At 44.5% G+C, this 20105-nt stretch overlaps 1 protein-coding gene across 5 annotated transcripts in view; it reads right to left on the bottom strand.

The window, feature by feature from the left end:
- Positions 1 to 20105, bottom strand: part of EXD3 (exonuclease 3'-5' domain containing 3) — a 3187846-nt gene that overhangs the window by 2738364 nt on the left and 429377 nt on the right. Inside the window, exon 1 of one of the 5 annotated variants that reach the window (XM_069609781.1) lies at positions 13543 to 13655. The exons of the other annotated variants lie outside the window; for them this stretch is intronic. The gene's annotated coding sequence lies outside the window, so the exon portion shown is untranslated. Of the gene's footprint in view, positions 1 to 13542; positions 13656 to 20105 lie in introns of those variants that run through there. 5 annotated transcript variants of the gene reach the window in all.

Here is a 20105-nt window from a genome sequence, read left to right on the forward strand (position 1 = left end):
CAACCCCTTATATAGGCAAACTGCTGAAGTGGATGGCCCGAGCAAGCCCGCTGTCAATCCAGGGTGCGTTAACAAGTAGCCTTTGAATGCTGATGTCATATTCAGTATACCAAGTGGCATTTCTGCAGGGAGGGGGGGGACAAGACGTTTGGGAGACCTAGCAACAATCAAGATGGTGAGAGCCGTCTGAACTTCTCCTCTGGGCTAATCTAATTCTACCCTCTTCCTCTGTCTGCCTACATCCAAAGGTTTCCCGTAATGCGCATCCTGGAATAATGAGGCTATTATTATGACAGAACTGTCTTTGAAGCACTGGTTCCAAGGCCACCTACTGGAAGAGTGTGGGAAGTAAGAATGAGGACACGGACCAGAGGAAATGTTTTACTGTAGTGTTTATTTAAATGAAAAGAAAACGCCTCACTGACCCTAGTTCTAAAAGGGAGTCCCTTTCCCGAACGAAACTAAGGTAGTACTGCCGATAGGTGAAACAATTGTGCCTTTGATGATAGAACCCTAATGAAAATGTTTGGTTATGAGATCATCTCAGATTATTCTTGTAACAAAGTTGGAACCACTTTAAAAAAAAGTACTAGTCATTTTGCCAGCTTCATTTTGGTAGACATTCAATGTTGAATCATTTACTTGTGGTCATACAATGCCTATTGTACACTTTAGAAGTATAAATGAAGCCTAATGGTAAATAAGAAGGTTTCTTGTCATAATTTACAGCAGAATATATAAATTAATTGACCAACGGAAGCAAAACAAAACATTAACAATTGATTGTTTATGTAATGCAAATATAGTGTCTTATATTATTATCTGTTATTGTTAATTATTGAATGAATATTGATACTATTTCTGTAACAGATTATTGGTGACGCCCCCTCCCCCTTTTATTTCAGGCAGTACAAAGAGCAGTACACTGTAGGGCAGGCTTCCTATACTTGCACTGAATTGTGCAGCCTTTCTTGCAACCACATTGTAAGAGTTCCCTGCAAGCATGTGTAGCCTCCAGTAAGGTTGTCCAGGATATTTTCCATCCACCTTCATCCTTCTTCCTCCCCCAATCACTTGGTGATTGAAACTGTGGTGTTGAGGCCATCGTTTGGGGCCAGCAGTAATCAGAGTGGTAGACCGCTCTTTTTGTATGCTTAATGAGTGCATCTTGCGTGGGAGGTAGATTGTCAACTGCTCTACCTTATAGGCGTTTTCTTGCCTCAGCAACATGCTCATCGCTGCTAGTACGGTCATATAGCAAAACTATTAATCTGTCCAATGGCGTCAGCATTTCTTCTATTGACTGCCGATTAGGCCCGTCCCCCTAACCACAGAAAGCTAAGGTGACAACTCCGTATGCATTCCACGTGTTCCATGCAGTCCTCTTGCCTCTTCCCCCAAAAAAGGACCCAGTCTCACACCCAGTTATTGCGTCAAACATCATTAAGGCAGTGCAATGATCAGCACCCAAAGCTCTTGCTAAATCATGAGCGGCAAAGAACCGGAAGTTCTTCCCAACTCCAAACGCAACCAATAGTTCCTCAATGTTCAGACATTGTGCAGATGTGATAGCGAAAGCTACAACGTCGGTGTCCACAGTGCGTATATCTGCTTTGTTAAATCGTTGCTTCACAGCATCACATAATGAGCCAGTCCCAAGATATCTTGACTATTTACAGAAAGAGCATTGGTACTATTTGAGGAAATGATCTGCTTGTTCGTGTTAACAGCTGTTAAGGTTTTTGACATGAAAGAAACCTACTCAGTCTTATTTTCATCAAACCAGAGAAAATCCTGACGATTTTTAGGAAGTGCATTTCTTGGTTCAACACATTGGCGAACAACTTTTCCCCTTTTACTGCATGTGTCACTCTTCAAGCTGTCAGGCCTGTACACATTCCAGAGGATATCTAGGGTTGTAACATATTGAAGCTGAGATTTGATGTAAGGTATACACACAGTACAGGCATAATCTTCGAATGTTTTAGAAAATCCTGGTCACAGCATGTTGACAATTGCAGTGCCGTCCAGGATGGTCATTTGGACTGTTGGTTTTGGAAGTAGTGTTTTTTCCGGGGGTGAGCTCTCCCAGGCAAATCCATAAATCGGACTTTGTTCCGCTTTGACACTGCTCGAGGATAGGCTAGGTGTGATGCAATGTAGAGTCTAGAAAATAGTGAGCAGTCATTCCTCAGTGATGTCTGTTGTAACTGTTTACTTGACTTTCACAAAATGGAGAACAGGTGAAGAGGTAGAGGATATTCTGCTTAATAGGATCTGCGATACGTTTAGTTTGATTAATAAGCCTGTCGCTGACATAACTTATACTGGTTAACACCAATTGTTTCAATATTTAGCAATGTGTCTGCAACTGCTGGATGTACTATATTTCTGCCGGCAAGTGCCATTAAATCGCAGCTGGTTTCACTAAATGAAAATAGTTTCCCATATCTTGTATTGAATGAGTAAGAGACATATGGTCTTTTGCAAAAGCCATCTGTGAATGCTTGTTGGCCTCACGGTGATGCTCATCTTTTTGCCACCTCTTTGTCTTTGTAGAATTAAATTCAACTAACGGGGCCATCTCAGGACCAGAGACCATCAAACGATGCAGCACTGTTGGGTTTTCGGTCAGCCATACAGCCCTTCCACCACCTTTGACTGACGAGTTATGTTGTTCATGAGCCTGATCAATGGCAACAGCAGAGAATGCATGCTTTGACTTTTTTGTGACAAACTTTCGTTTCATGAATTCTGCATAGGTGTTAAAGTGATGCTTTTAAAGTGAAACCCAAGTGATGAATCCTGCGGAATCCTCACAGAATCCCAATCTAAAATCTCCTCCTAGGTGGCCAGGGGAAGGTAGATGCTTCCTGATTCTAACCCTGGCAGTGGTATTAGCCAGGGAGATCACCTGGGAGGAGAAGGCCCCCAAGGGAACAAGAGGGTTCTGCTTGGAGAGACGCATGTACCCAGTGGCTCCATGGGGCGCGGCTAGTTGGGATACCTGCTTGCCTTCTGAGGCAACACACAGGAAAGAAAAGACACAGACACCAAGGTAATAATAAAATGTTTGTTCAAGGGTAGTGAGTGCGTGTTTATATGTTTTGTGTGTATTTTAGAAGAATCCACCCAGCCCACCATGGGGCTGGATGCAATGTTAAAAGTGAATGACAGAACAATAGAAAAGAACTCCTCTGCCCAAGAATGGGCTTGGCAGGGAAAAGATGAATCCAGCAGGATTTAAAATTGAGGACAGTTGAAGGAGAGAGAAAGACACTTGGAGGTGGGGTTGGAGGGGTCGCTGCCTCGAGCGGCACCCTGGGCATTAATTCTTTGAAAAGTGCCGGGCGGTGCAACAGGGAGCCCCCGTAGAGACGGTGCAGGGGGGGGGGTGAGCTACTATGCCAGGGCTGCTTGGCCGCCCCTGGGCAGTGGCGCATGTTGGCCCACCCGGGGGCCAGACTGAACGGGCCCCAGAGACATTTAAGGCTCGGGCAGCGTGGTGGTGGCTGCCCGGGCCCGTTAAGGACAGCTCAGCCAGGACAGCATTTGGGGGAGGGGGCCTTGATCAGGCTGCCTGGCCGTGCCCCCAAAGGGCCGCCTCGTGGCCAGCGAGGTGAGCCTGTCATCAATGAAATCCTTCCGGGCTGCGTATTTCAGGAGCAGCCTGGGAGGGAATGCAGAGACGCACAGGGGAAGCAAGGACTGGTGAAGTGCGGTGAAGATTGAGGCGGTGGCGAAGTCCCGTGTCACTTCGTAGAGCGGCCCGGGTGAAGGAGGCCCCAGGCTGCCCAGCGGAGCGGCCCAGGCAAAGATGTGGCTCGCCCCCTGCATTGCAACAACACATTGCTGACTGGGCGGGCCTGGAGGAGGCCTCTGCGCACGGCAACGGTATTGTGAAGGGGTGACTGACTATAGCATTGTTTTATGTATGTTGTGAGTCTATGTATATATGTATGAGTAGTTATGTGTATGTGTGTTTAATGTTATGTAGAATGAACGCTAGGTAGGGGGAAGTAGAGAGTTGGGGTATTGGGGGAATGTTAAGTAGGTTAACTGTCTAGTAGGAATAGATAAGATATTATGTAGATGGCCAATACTATTAATTGGGGGTTGCGGCGATGTACCCTGGCGTGGCGTAGAGGGATAGATTGGCGGCCTGCCCCAGGCCCCCGTGCAAGATGGGACCACCCACAGGGGCCATCATCTAGCCTCACTCTCCATGTGGGTGTTACCTGAGTTTAAGAAGGGGATTGGTTGTGGCAAGCTCATCCCTAGGCTCTCCGCGACCCCTCGAAGGAAGGGTGAGCTTAGATGGAGCTCATGTCAGGGGAATCCTAGGGTCTAGATTTTAAGAATGGCTATGTTTAATAAAGAGGGGTCCGCATTAGGATCCCTATAAAAGTTCCCTCTGGTGTCTGTGTCAGTCCATCATGAAATAACTCGTGGTGTAGCCCATGTCCTGTTTACAGCAATTTTATTTGGCAGGTGCAGCGCCCCTCCCTACCCAGCGGGCTGGTGGCGGTATTCATGGGAACTGTCTCTGCTCTGGGAAAGGGAAGAGAACACCCTTGCAAGGACCAGGGCTGGGAAACCAGGGTCTACGCGTGGTATTCATCATCCTTGAAGGATGAGGAAACCAGGATGCCAGAATACTCAATGGCTTGTAGTCAGAGTCAAATTCCCTTTTCTAAAGGTACTGTGAAGGCATCATGAAGTAAGGCACAGACAACAGATTCAACTTTTTAAGAAAAGCTTTATTTATTTTAAATGCCAGGATGGAATAAGGCCTAACTTGCCGTATGCTAAGGTGGGATTTCCCTACTAATGAAAACTAAGGATAGTCAGTGTCTGCAAGTTTAAATGAAAAGTCTGCCGGTGTCCAAAACATATACTTGCCCTCACAACTAAATCTATACAATGTGTAGGGATGTCAGCAGAAAAATAAATATTGCTCAAAAATAAAGTTCCAAGCTTCTTCCAGCTCTTTGGCTTTCACTCAGCTTTTCCTTTTCTCAAGTTCAAAATAGTTCCACAAAGACCTCTGGGTTCCTTTTCCCAAGCGTTCAACACAGTTCTCAAAAGGCCTCTGGGTTTCCCTTCCCCAAGACAATGACTCTTTCTGCTGGCAAAACCCCAAAGGCAGTTCAAATTCATTGGCTTAGAATAGTATCAGTTCAACTTCTTGTTCATCCTCAGTGGGCCATTCGGTCTAGGCGCAGTTATCAAACCGCGCAGTCCACCCATCACAGGTCTCGCAACCGATAGCCCTGTGCACTTTGCTGTCCTTCTGTATTCCTCAGATTCTGACCAACGCAGGTTTTCCTCTCTCAACCTGTAGTCCCGTGGAGCCTTGTATCTTGGCTCAATATTTATTTCACATTCTTCTTGGCAGTCTTTTCAGCTTTGCTAATACTTGTATCTCATAATTCACCTTGCTTTCACTTCATCTTACTTTCTCTTCATTCATAAATGTTCATAATGGTTCAGCACTTGTTCTGCTTTGTTGCTGTATTCAAAACATACTCAATATATCCTTTAGTGGTTAGTTCGATATTCAATAGTGATTGTTGCACCCTTCGAAAGTACTTATGATACTTAGTAGTTTGTTTGTTATTCACACACAGTCATCTCATTTGCCCTTCTTTAGCACGAGCAAGAAGATTCAGTTCGTTCAGTATTCACGTAGGTCGGTTTCCCAGCGCCAAAGCGCCCCGGTATGAGTGTTCCCTTTTCTGAAATGACCGGCAAGTGTACGCTTCTCCAGGTTTCGGTTTCCTCTTCTTTGCCCTGCTTTTCTGTAGGCTTCCCAGCGAGCAGCGCTCACTTTCTTGGCCAGTTCACAGCCCTGCTCCTCCACACCAGCAGCACCTCAGAGGCTTCAGTGACAAACGGCTTCTGTTGTGGGCACTGTGGAGGAGAAATTACTGGAGTTTCGCCCCTCTCACGGCCAGTCTGGCTTGGCCCTGGGGTTAACAGGCTGCAGGTGCGGGTCCTCCACATTGATTGCCTGACTTTGTTGAAGCCTATTAGTGGGACATGCCTGGCTATGGCAATGGAGCTTCTCAAGAGCCCTCTTCCTTGTCTGAGTACCAACGTGGTGTGAATGCAGAGGAGTGTGTATAACTTAGTTGTTTCCTCCTTGTCCCAGTCTTATAATAAAAGGACTGAGATATGTTGGTCAGAATAAAGAGTCAAGGGCTGATAATAGCCTACAAAGGTAAGGAAGATTTTGGTTTTACTGTGACGAGGGATAGGGGGATACTGTGTCTCACCCAAAGACGTCCTCTCCCCATTCCCCAAGTTCGCTCCACCCAGGTGATCCTCACTCGCATATCCCCCCCCCACCAGGGTCGAGATCCAAAAGTGATGGCCTTTCCCTGGCCAAATGACCAGAGGATTCTGGGGGAAAAGAGGCGAGGATGCCCTTAGATTCCTCACAGTACCCAAGGGTAAAAATCAGATCAATACCTTCCCTTCTGATAACAATCACGTTTATTTTGGTTTAAATGGTCAAAACAAGAAACAACCATTCATTTCTTTGTAATTCTCATCTAAAGATAGGTTTTTCAAACAGAGCCAGTTAAGTAAAACTAAAAATCGAAATATGTGAATCAGATAATACCTAGGTACTGGGATGAAGAAGAGAAGCTCAGGAGGTACAGAACTGCAGTACGCAGTCTAGTGTTCTGAACCATCCACACCTGAGCGGGAATTTTGATTATTTAAATCCCCTCAGGTGTGAATAGGGATGAGTGGCACTAGTAGTAGTAGAAGGCGTTGTTTGTGGCCTTTGTGTGTTTAATGGTGTTGAGGGAGTCATGAAGCAGAGAAGCCCAAGTTCCAGAGGTCACACAGTAGGAAGCGCTCTTGCAGCAGTCTATCCCGTGTGAGAGAGGCGCTCTCCGTACTGCAGTCTGCCTCCGGTGGCTGGCAACCACCGGAATCCGAGAGGTGTAACGAGGACTCCTGCTCGGAAGAACACAAGTCACAGGACTGCAACCGGAGATCTGAGAATCTCCCGAACAGAAGAGCAGAAGCAGCAGCAGCAGAAGTGAGAGACATGAACACGCAGGGAAAACTCAGTTATCCTCTGAAAGGTAACCCAGAGGCGCTCAGATGTAAACCGTGTAACACTTGCCACTATTTTGAATAGCAAACTAATGAGAAGAAGTGTGTGTGGCTAACATATTATGTAGAAAGGAAACAAAAAGGAGAATGTATTGAATTATCATTATCCAAATGAAAGAAGAACATTATCTGAGAAAGGCTGTGATTTGCATTACCCACGAACAGAGGGGACAGTATTAAAACCCCAGCATAACTACCATTGGCAAAGCAAAGCCTGTCCCATATCAAACCATACTGTAACAAGTATTGCGAAAGACAAGAGGGGGCAACTTATAAGACCGATAACAACCAGCATTGCCTAAGCCAAAGAGGTTCCACGTTTCCATCTTGCAAACAGAGGTGGTCGTGCTTTTTCAACTCTGGCACCGGATATGTGAAAAACTCTTCCCGGGCAGCTACAGGAGATAAGTGTTCATCTAAGCTGCTCGAAAGCTTTAAAATGTACCTTTAATAGAATATGTCCTTGTTACTGTTTAGTGCCATTTCATTTCATCCATTCTCCCAGCGTCTGCATGCCTCCGGGCCTTAGTCAGCGCTATACACTTTTTGTTACATTACAAGGGTAATTGGAAGAATGAGGAAAGGCACCTTTCTTGGAGAGAAAAACTTGAATCTAAGACATTGTCAACAGTTACCAGGTGTGATAGTGAAAGCTCAAAGTTGGCAGGGAAGACGCCTCCCTTGTAAAGAGTGGAAAGGGAGAGAGGAATATAACCTGCAATATATGTGGCCCATTAAACAGTGGAACAAACAGCATCAATGCATGTTGCATCCTTGTGGAAGAAGTTGTGACTTATTTTTGTTGAAGGTCAAACAACTTTACTGATGTGTTGAAGTAACCCACACTGCAGAGCGCTTGTAGTAGTGTTAGGATATTCATCCTGGCAGGAGAGTACACCAGGAAAGGGATTGTTAATGGTAGTCCTTGCAGGTTAGTGAACCAGGAAAAAGACATTGAAGTACTCTACTGTGTTGAATGGTTATGGTGTAAAGAAAGTTCCCACACCACTGTTTGCTGAACTGTGGTAAAACTACCCCGACAAAAACATTGTTGTGCATAAAGAAGAAGTGTGTAGTAGTTGCATTTCTCAAGAGAAGAGAAATCCTATTGAAATAGCCACTGGAAGGAGGAGCTTTGTTTGATGGAATACAATCACGATGACAAGTGAAGCCCACCTGAAGTGAAGGAACTTTGTGTTGAAACAAGAACTTGGTTTTTAGGAGAAACATTTGTACGTTACTCTTTGAAGCAGACTCAGACTTGACTTTAACTTTATTCATTGAACTTACATTTGGAAATGTTTCTTTTGATCCTGGGGAAGGGGATCCAACCCTGGGTACAAGAATACTTAATTCTAATCATTATTTTGTTGAACTTCAATAGCCATGTGAATATCTGACTTGCTTTGTTATATCTACAAGTGTGAGGGACAGATAACCTTATGCATTAAGTTTGTTTTCCTTTAGTCTTAGTTCCATAGGCAGGGAAACCCATGAAAGGTTAGGGAAAGTGGGACGTTTGTCACACCCTTTTAAGTTAATAAAATGGCTTCTTATGAAAAACCCTTTATCAAGTTGTCTGCCTCGCATTGCTGACCCCTTTCACTGTATCACATAAGTGGATATGAATCCATCATGCAAAGTGAGTATGGTCCAAGGAAAAATAAACATGGAACAATATTGGGTAGTGCCTCTGTGTACAGCTGGAAATCTTATCGTATCGCTCTTAAAAAGTCATCAAAAGGAGTTCTAGTTTTAGAATGATGTAACCGAATCTAAATTGGGTACAAACATAACTTCTTTCTTTACACCAGTCTTCAAGTGACTTACGAGTCACATGGGAACCTTTTATAAACTAATACGCTTTTTCCAGCTGTGGAAATATCAGCCCGAACGCCTGCTCCAGTCCACCCACTTTCATCCAAAAGATTTCCAAGAATAGTGAGAACTGCCATCTCAATATGCATCCCACCAAATATTGCAATTAATTGATCTTTGCCATGAGTTGTTGGCCAGATCCACTGGATTTGTTTTGCCAATGCGTAGAGTGGCTGGTCAAACGTAATGATTGGAATCTGGCCAGGATTAAGGCTGTCACTGTCTTCACAATATTCATTGAATGGTGAATGATGGCCATTGAAATAGCATGGTCTGAAAATAGATGAAGCAGGGATGAAAGTTTTAATTCACAATCTTTTGGAGTTTCTTCTTGTTGACTTGTGTGGTATGCTGCCCAGGTGATTATTTCATCCCCTTGTAGGTTGTCACTGGCCGGTACTTGCTACATGCTTCAGCCAGGTGAAACATCTTTTCCACGGTTTTTTCTAGAAGTTGAGGCTTGAATGGATTCACCAGCTTATGTACTTTCTCCTTTTTTTCTTAAATTGTCATACAAACTCCATCTGTGAATAAAATAATTATAATATTACGCACACCCTTGTTTGGTGATTGCATTTTTCTGAACTACTGGATGTTGCACATATTTTTACAGGAAACAAAAGCTATCCAAAAGGAAGAGAACACCTTCCTGAAAAAGGTGCTGGCTTTACAGACGTTGGCCTCAAATTATGCTAGGCAAGATGAGGCTGGCTTGACCTATATTTAGAATAAAATAGCACTGCATCCTATCCTCTTGTGGATCAGGGTCTGGGCCAACCCACATGTCTTGTTAACTCATATATGAAAAAATATACTAACAAACAAGGTGCTGAGAATATTAAATGGCTCACATACACGAAGCAAATGCAACAGAATATTAATGCTAGTATGCATTTCGAAGCGTTAAGGGCATTAAATAGAGCGCTACGTTGTGTTTTGAAAGAGAGAGTTATAGCATGGGTAAATGAGAGAATGGAGATGCTAGAAATAGTGAAATCAGCCGACAGGCCTTTTATGATTTTTGCTATAAATGTTATAAAGTATTACTTGGTCTGGTTTTACAGCAAATTTCAAAAGATACGCGAGTGCTCGATTTGACTGCCTACCGTTGGGCAAAGTACTGGAAAGAAGAGCGGGCCTGAGCTTTCAGGCAAGGTGCCACATGTGTGGGCAAGGGTTGGCGGATTTAGCGCATTTCCTCTTCTTCTGCCCTGCATATGCAGTACTAAGAAGGTTGGTGTCAGTTTTCAGAGAGAATAACTTCACGCGGTATCGCCCAGCCATATATTATTTATTGAGTGCTAAAACGCCATTGATAGCCTGGGCACTGTCGCTCTTCATACGCAGAGCCTTTCAGATACACCAGAGGACATTGAATGACCAGGTTATGATCTGGAAGTAATGTGGTGTTTTTCGCAACCCAAACTTGGGGTGGATATAGGATTTTGCAAAGCTTTTATTGAGGATGGGGGGGAGATTGGTAGTTGGGTGATCGTATTTATATATATTATTGCTTTGCGGGCATGGAATCAGTAAGTTATCCATGTTTATATTTTAGAAATAATGGCATGTGTAGATGCTGTCTCTCAAATTGTGGATCCAGGAAGGAAGGGATCCTTTATGTAAGCATGCTTTCTGATTTTTAACAATGTAAATTATTCTATTAAAATGTATGTTTTATAATTCGTGATTGTAGTTGTTCTTATGGATATCCTAACAAAGAGTGACTGACAAAATGTATAATTCACAGAAAATCACAATTTATATGGAAGTAACGGCAACAAAGAACATACGAAAGAGCAGATTAACAATTTTTGAGGCCGCCGTTTTGAATGTCCACCATTACTTTTAGGGGGGAAATCTGGGGAAAATCTGATGGGCTCATAACCAAAATAAAGCCTTTCCATATGTAGTAAAAGTGCCCCATGTTTCATGCTCCTATCATCAACACAATTCTTTAAACTATTTCACATATCTGCTGGTGCTTGTTTATAGTCCAAAATAAAAATAGTCCTCGGTCCAAACATATCTACTAAACTGGCCCTACAGCTTAGCAAAAATTGAAAAATAAATAGATTGAGGCCCTGCATCCTGGGTTCTTCTCAAGGGTGTCTGTCTGTTCCAGGAATCCCTCCTGGGTCTGGATCCAATGGTTAGAAGTACACAAAAGTTCCTCTCAAAGAAATCAGTTCCGGTTAGTTTATCAAAAGTTCCTGAAAATTTCCCAAAGTTCTAAAAAGTCTCATGTTTCTGAACAAAACAAAATTTTCTTTAGGGAGAGGGATATTTCCCTGATCCCATTCCACCAACTTAGCTGATCTCTCCACACTGCAACCAACTTTTCGGGTGCACCTGTGCTCCATTGATATATGCTTTTCACTTCGAGTATTGTGCCCGTGGAGCTCCTTTGGGGTCCCCCGACCCAATATATCACTTAGTTCACTTGGCTCCCTGTGACGCCTCTCTGCTTATGGTTCTCTTAGTTGTCTTGGGTTCCTGTGTCCCTTCTGGAGTTTTATACTGTTCAGGTTTCTCTGGATCACGTAAACGTTTTCCTTGTCTCGTTCTCTCTGGGTCTCTCAGGTCCCTGTGACCCTTGGATGGGGCTAGGGTGGTCCTTAATGCAAAAAAATGTCTGGTATAAAACTATACCAGACCTGGTGACGCCGATTGGAGGTAAAAAATACTACCATGTGTAAATACTGTAATAATTCAGACTGTACATATTACAGAAATAAGACAGAACACAATGAGCAAATAAGAGTAAAATAAATCTTCTGTTTCAATCTTCTCTTTATGTGCAGAGACCAACTTTGCCGATGCATTTCGGACACATGTCCTTCCTCATTACGTTGTCTACAAAATGAAGGAAAGCAAAATAACTATTACCACTTCACGGATAATCAACTGGTTTTGTCAGAAAAAGTTTATAGTCCTAACACTTGTAATCTTACACAGATCTCATGCGTGTAATGGGCTTGTAGTCATTGCATCGATCATTATGAGAAAACGGTTGTAATCAACACCTAAGGAGACCATGCCCCAAGTAGTACCTGTGGTTTCTGTATGGATTGAAAAAGGGGAAATCTGGATTGATGAGAGGTCTGTGTGAATCACTGCGAGGGAACCTGAAATGCAAGTTAGTCTGTATAAGTCTAATGCCTTGTAGTGTAAAATAGGCCTCTTGGCATTTCCTCTATTTGAAAGGCCAAATAACCACGTAATCACTCAGTTAAATTAGAGGAAGTCGAGGATATGGTGCTGACTAGCGCTTACCTCTATATTTTTTGGATAGGCGTGACCTTAAGTCCACTCGATGCTGTGAATCACAGTAACAAGCCAATGGGGCGTGAGGTTCACTCTCTGGAGAACACGAGTAACCGTGTGCAAAAAATATGCATGTGTGTAAATAATGCAGGTAAATTGCTTACAAATGTTCGCTCAGTAATAGGAAAGCTGTAACATAGCAACATCAATGAGGATTTAAAAAGTAATGAAGCCAGTTGCTTTACATGCATTGGCTTCATTGCAGCAATATGGGGTTGCAAAGTGCTGTGATGGTCACGTGTATTACCACGCAATACATTTGATTAGTGCCAGTATTTAATTAGTGGTTGATTTATAAGGATTGGCTTTGTTGCAGTAATATGGAAATGCTAAGTACTGTAATAGTCGCGTGTTTTACCTAGCAATAAATTCAATTAGTGCAAGCAGTCGAATTCTTGTGTAGCTCCTGTGGATAAGAAACCCTGAACTGTTTCCAAAATTAACTCCAGACCATGTTGATCTAGTGACACAGTATATACAAATATAGGTGTATCCCACCCGGAAAAGATACAAGTATATAAAGAAATATTTGTTCCGGAGAACACCCTACTTTTGCTTGGTGGGTATCACTTTTGGGTCTTCAAACATCCAGACCAATTATTTAAGAATGTCTATGGACAGTTGAAGCAATTGTCATATGTCAAGACTGTGCAAATTAATAACCAAATTAACAGTGCCGCATCATATGATGTTATAATTCACATGTACTAAGAAAAAAAAACATTGGCTTAACAATACTATATTTCAAGAGATGTCTCTAAAGGAGAAAACTCAAATGGTACAGTAAACAAATAAAATCATAATGCATTTCGATGTAGTCCTCAATCAACATCAAAAACACAAACAAAATACATAACAAAACACAAAAAATGAGTAAATTGAAAGACTTGGTTCAATTCCCAATTGTACACCTAAAATGAAAAGTGTCATGAAATGTTTCCTGTGTCACCAAGTATCCATTACTTGCTTGGTGTAAAACAGAGTTCTGATGTAGGATTACGTGGAGCTCGATAGCAACCAAACTCTTTACATTTCGGCGGTCATTACATACAATTGGTCTGCCTTCATCAGGGTGTCAATTTGGAGACCCTATATAGAGAGAGCAATCATTAGGTCCCCCTCTCAATAGGTGCCAAAATGTATTTGGCCATAGCAACAAATTAGACTTGAATTCAACCTTTAAGTAACCAGCCATAACTTTACCTGCCGGTACTTATATCCCAAGTCTTGAGTCGTGTCTGGAATGGAGCACAAAGCAGTCCTTGGACTTAATCGCTGTGTGGTCTATAAGTCTGTAGTCCAACGGGTACTGGTGTGCACCTGCAGGTGATGTTACTTCTGATGGTACCCCTTAAATTTAAATGGAACTACCTGTTGGTGTAGAAAATAAAAAAGGCTAGTTAAATGGAGGGTAAATGATGCTGCGAGCGAAGAAATTAATCCAAGATCTCAAAGTTAACCTGGGGGTCTTTTTCAGCTTAAAGACTGAAATGGTACAGAATTAGGCTGGTATACTGGAAACATATTCCTGTTATAGGGAGTTGCAAAGTAGCTCAAATCCAGCTGCAAAAGTGATAAGTGTGTAATCTGATGAGTGTCTGTATTTACAAATACTGTGTTCTAAGTGACATCTAGCGCCACTAATGGCTTGGCCTGTGTTAGATGGCGTGAGGAGTTTACTCTTGGGGGAATATTAGATCGTGGTTATGATGTCACACTTCATCTCTAAGTGTGTGTTGTAGCTAGAACTGTCCTAGTAAACGGGGGGCAGTATATAAAGCATGCCACAAACTCAGGTCACATCTACAGTGACTAAAAAGAGGGAAAAAGTGAACGTGTTCACTCTGGAATTGTTGATTGGTATATAAGGTGGAGCGTGCGCGCTCTGTGCAAAGGTGAGTAAGCTGTACACAAAGTGTTGCACGTATACTGTGATTGTAATCGTGGTGCAGTAGAGTAATAGGCCGACAGCCGAGTGGGCTCACCTGCAACCAAACTTAAGTGGAAACTGCCGACCCGTTACTTCTATGTGTTCCGAGACTGGAGGCTAAAAGAATGAACGCGGCCATGTAAAACTAAATAGAGTTGGTTGTCATGGCAATGCCGCTTTGGGTGCCTATCGCTATTGGTCCACGTGACCCCGGAAGCGAGATGTCTAAAGAGGCTGCGTGACTTTGTTATTAGCGGTTGTCCTGGTTAGCGGTTGTCTTACGAAGATCCCTCGTAATGTAAGAGTGTCAAGGTAATCACGGTGGCTGATCCGCCGTGCTACGGTCTACAGCGGGTGTAGACTGTAATCCACTATCCTGTGCTCAGCGTACTGAGAGGCTTGTTGTTTGAGAGACATCATAATAAGTATGGAAAGCCTAGTGGGTATGCTGCGGTCTGACTCATGTAGACTGTAATCCAATGTCCGTTGCTACGTGTCCTGGGAGGCTGGTTGTTTAAAAAAGCCTCACAAAAAGTATGGAAAGCGTCATAATGGGGGATCAGATTAGTGTGCTGAAAGTGCGGTCGGAAAGTTCCGTCCATTGATGAAGTGAAGTGATCCATAGATATGGAGCATGAAGGCGACATGGCAGATCATGTCAGTGTGCTAGTATACGGTCAAAGACTTCCGTCCCTTGGCGAAGTGCTCCGTTGATGTGGAGCATGGAGGCGACTATCCGGATGTAGAGCGTTGACTCTATTCCGACTGGGAACTAGCCTGTCTGAAAGTACTGAAAGGCTAGCCGTGTCGTACTGCTATATGCAAAGTTCGAACTGTTCCTCCAAATGTTGCTATGGGTATTACATGCATCGTGCGCAGCTAAGGTTAACATGAGGTGATGGTATGGGCCTAGCTCCAACAAGAGGTGAGGTACACCTACCGATGATTCATGCTCAGTGCACCACCGGTTGGAAAATTTCATTTAGCCATTGGTGGTAGGTGTCCAAACGGTGGATCCATCTAGACTCCTTGTGTAGCAGACTGTGTGAAAGGTCTGCCCCGCCCTTGACTTTCTCAAGTACCCACCAGATGAAATCATTGTGGGGAATGTCTGGCCTCTACAAAGTGTGTTACTATAGGCACTGTGAAGGTCTTACTGATCTAGTGACACAGAGCCGTTGTCCTCATTGGCAGAGTCCTGCATAAGCTGCCAAGGCTAGGGTGGTCCTTCCCTCTTCCCCGCTCATTCTCTTCTCCTCCCTCCACGTGGGAAACCCACATACCTGCTGTGTTGCGCTGCTTGCTTCAGTGAGGGTCTGTCTCGTAAGCGACAGCTGCGTTCTCCACAGATTGCTGCTCTTCGCTTCTGGGTGTTAGTGGTTTTCTGCTTACTCCCAGTCTGACAGCAGAGGACCACTAGGACACAGCACCCTTTTTCAGGCACTGAGCCCACCAGGTTCTGTATGAGGTCGGACCTCCAGGTCTGCTTCGCGTGGCCTCTGCTTCGCTGGCTTTCGCGCTTCGTCTGGCATCCACCTGCTTCCGCTCTGCAGCAGGAAGTAGTGTGCACGGCTCCTCCCCTTGCCGACGTTCTCACGTCGGAAACTCGCTTCAGTGTTGGGTTTCTCCACCATTCAAGGATCGTTGGCCCTTTATTCTCGCTGCAGTATTCAGCAGTGGCCTATTGTTCTCACCAGGTTGTCACGCATGTGGAAAGTTCAGCATTACCTTGAGCTAAACACATATGTATTGTCAGCATTTCTTACTCCCACGTAGGCAGATAATACATTGTGTATAGGAAGGTCCTTGTCCCCTAAACGGGGTCACGACCAGTGAGGTCCTGCTTTCTCAAACCTCTAGGGAGGGCTTTGCTGAGCAGGCTCTCCTTCCTAACCTCAAAGGGGGTGGTTTCCACTAGGGAAGAAGGGACAAAGTCTCCAGATTCATCACAGGATGGTTACTGTTACCTGGAGGAAAGAGTTGACCCTCTTTGTGGGACCAAAGAGAAGCTTCATGGGCTGCACCCAACACAGTTATTGTGGGTACAGCCTGGCCAGAGACCAAACTCGCACCAGGCCTGTCATGAATAAGTCTCTGTGCACTAAGATGACAATAATGACATACGATGATTGTGGCTGTAGAATTGTGAAATCTCAATAGCCACCACGTTATTAAACATACATTGTTTATATTTACTACCAGGGTCCTTAGTGAAATGATCTATTTTGAACCAGAGGTGATGACATTTAAAAGACCACCTCTGACTGTTGGAACTTTGAGTTCCAGCAGCTGTTTTCAGAAATGATCCATTAAGCCTTCCAACTGTAAAGGGGACGTCTGCCCAGCTCAGGTGATCAAGGACTGTGCCCCTTCCTTTGTCCCCTTCATCACCGCCTTCATTAACGCCTTGTTCAAGTCTGGCCATGTTCCAGCTGAGCTCAAGGAAGCGTGGGTTCGTCCGCTCCTCAAAAAACCCTCCCTAGACCCATCGGTCCCAGGGAATTATTGGCCCATCACCACTGTCCCTTTTTTACTAAAAATCTTGGACAAAGCAGCTTACCTGCAAGTACAAAAATTTCTCGAAGAGAACCATCTTCTTGGTCTTCGGCAGTCAGGCTTCAGGGCAAGACATGGCCTCTTCTGGACCTCAAGAATCAGATGGACGACCTCAGAGATGCAGGCAAACCTGCTCTACTCCTCCTTTTGGACTTATCAGCTGCCTTCGATTTGGTGGATCATAAGACCCTCTGCCACCATCTTGCCACCGTAGCCAATTTCTCCCCTGCTGCCTGCAATTGGATAACTTCTTTCCTGCAGGAAAGAGCAATGAAGGTCTTCTCCGACTCTTCCTGCGCTGACCCGAGCATCATCAAATGTGGCGTCCCACAGGGATCTTGCATCGCCCCAACCCTTTACAACCTCTTCACGAGGCCGCTGTTCAAGATCCTTGACGCCCTAGGCATCTCATACACGACCTATGCTGATGATACCCAGGTTCTTATCCCCCTCTCGGGGGATTACATGTCCGACCTGAACACGCTGAATTCCAACTACTCCACGATCCAATCTTGGATGGCAGAAAACTGGTTATGCCGCAACAGCGAAAAAACTGAGCTTCTGCTTATTGGATCCCCGTCCACCTTGAGCAAACTGGACGAGCAATACAACTCCTTCACCATAGATAACATTCCTATCCCCGTCTCCCAAACGGTCAAGACCCTGGGCGTATACATGGACCCGAACTTGAACATGAATAGGCAGGTCAATGCCATTGCATCCTCCTCAGCCTATTACTCCAAACTTCTCACCGCAGCCAGACCGTACCTCTCCCAACAGAATTGCCTCACCATCGCCAGGGCAATAATTGGCTCAAGGTTGGACTACTGCAATGCCCTTCTAATAGGTACGTCAGGGAAAAACCTTGCTAAACTTCAACTAGTCCAAAACAATGCCCTCAGGGCAGCCACGGGACTATCACGCAGGCACCACATCTCTGACCTTAGGCGTCAGGTCCACTGGCTACCGGTCAAGGAAAGAATCATCTTCAAAACGCTTGCACTCACGCACAAATGTCTCCACGATCAGGCCCCCCAGTATCTCGTGCAGAGATTCTCTAAACCCTGTGCATCCAGGCCATCCATAGAGGCCTACTCCAACTTGATCACTGTGCCAAAAAAACGCAGAGTGCATGCTGGTGGCACCAGCTTCCCCACCATGGCAGCCACCCTCTGGAATTCTTTTCCACCGCACACCAGACAAATTGACTCTCATACTGCCTTTCGCAAGGCCATCAAGACCAGTCTCTTCAAATAAATGTGCATGCTTTTTGGTCCACAACCTAGGAACTCTGCCTATGTAACACTGTATTCATGTCTAAGAACACTTTTGGGGCGGCTTTTTTGTAACCCTTAATCAAGCCTTCCTACGCACCGCTTACAGCGCCTTAATGCATGCGGGCTGCAGTTGCGCTTTACAAATGTAAAAAATAAAATAAAATAAATGCACATGACCTTTGAACCTGCCCTGTTGCTACTGCAGGGCAGCTGCTGTAGATGTCGGGAGATGGTCACACCAAGGTATAGGTGTGCATTATGTCTTTTTTGCATGGACCATTACTGACGTGGGATATGATTAGCAGACCTCGCATTCAGAAGCAGAATTACTGCTATTTTTTTATTTAAAGAATCAAAACAGCTCCTGTATCCCGCTCTCAAAACATGACATTCTGTCAGCGGTGCATCGAAACGTTTTCCTCTGGCGGCAAAGGCTGAAGTTTGGTAAGTAGGGGGCAGGTATTGGATTGCCTATTAACAGCCTTAGCAACAATTTGTATGTAGCATAATTAGAAGTATCCACAGGGAGACTATTGTTAAAATGGTTCCCAGACTTGAAATTTAGGGCTGGATAGACTGATGAGACCAATACTGTCATGTGGAAAGACGTCTATAGTCCTCCATGCCTTCACTGTGATTAACATATTTATCATGGTTGCAAAATTGCACCCACAGACTGGAAGAAGTTCTTTAATTGTGAAACATAAAAGCCATAGTCTTTTGCTGCACCTGTGACAATAGGGAGGAAGCACATACTTACCTTTGGATGGGCATGGAGAGCCCAAGGGGCATTTCATTGATAGGCTAGTCATTATCAGAACCTATCCTCTTCTAACTTTCACCAGGCCTGATTCAGTGGTCTTCTTGGGGTTCTCAGGAGAGGGGTTCTGATCATCAGATTCCCTAAGCAGCGGCCATAAAAGCAGTTACATTGACATTGCAAGTAGAGAGATGGCTGAATTGATGAGACTTAAATTGGCTAGATGAAGAAGGCACAACCTGGGGAAAGCAGGGCTAAAAGGGACATGGCCCTTTCCTTGGCCAAGATCAGCCATTGCTACCATTCACTGCAATGGACTTGTTTTTTTGGATGTTTTGTACATGTTGTTGCGGTGATACTTCATAAATGAGTCAGCATGTGGTTTAGAGCACATCTCCGGGGCACGCTTCCTCATTAAGCCTATCCGGTGCAAGGAGGACCAGCAGGGAGTTTTGGGGAAGGCTGCATAAGCTACATCTTCCCAGAAACAACCTTTTATGGTTGTAGGGAAACAGACTGAAAGCCTCTGAAGCATTTTCATGGGAAAAGGCATCTGCAAGGCAAATGTAGATCTGTTCTACTTCAGAGTAGGAGTGTTCCATATCCTGAATGATTGGGTTGATCGGTCATCGAAGCACCGACATACTGAGGAATTTGGGTCTTTCATGTCATGTCCGAAAGAATTTGCTAACAAGCTAGGGGTCTCAAAGAGATTGCTTGCTGTACCCTAAATCATCAGGAGACGTAGTGAGATTCCCAAACATACTGGAGCAAGGCTGGCTGTGTGCCCCTCCTGAATGGGGTTACTCACAATCGCATGGCACAAGCATGGGTGGGCCATGCTATGTTACAGTGGTGAAAAAAGGCTTTAGATATTTTTCTGCTAGACACCAGATAGTAGCAAACATGTATGGTTGACCAAACAAAAGGGTGCTTAAGATGCACAATCAGAGCGGGTAGAACCAGAAGCTATGTCAGTGGGAAACAGCAAACCTTTGCATAAATTGGTAAATAGCGACCCCAAATGTATTGATTCAGTATGCAGGCGTTGTAATGAGAAGAACAAAATACTTACCCCTGATGGTATTCTTTCAACCGCATGTTCCTCCAACATATTCCTCATTTTCTGATCACTCCTCCAAGCATCAGCTGCTTCGGAAATTTATTTTGCGGTACAGGGAGCTGTGCGTCGGTGTTGACTGTCTCTCGATGGCATCCGTCCCCTCTCGAGGCGGAAGTCATC

Source organism: Ambystoma mexicanum, chromosome 8 (genome assembly GCF_040938575.1).
Source record: "Ambystoma mexicanum isolate Mex_15411 chromosome 8, UKY_AmexF1_1, whole genome shotgun sequence".
Taxonomy (NCBI): Eukaryota; Metazoa; Chordata; class Amphibia; order Caudata; family Ambystomatidae; genus Ambystoma; species Ambystoma mexicanum.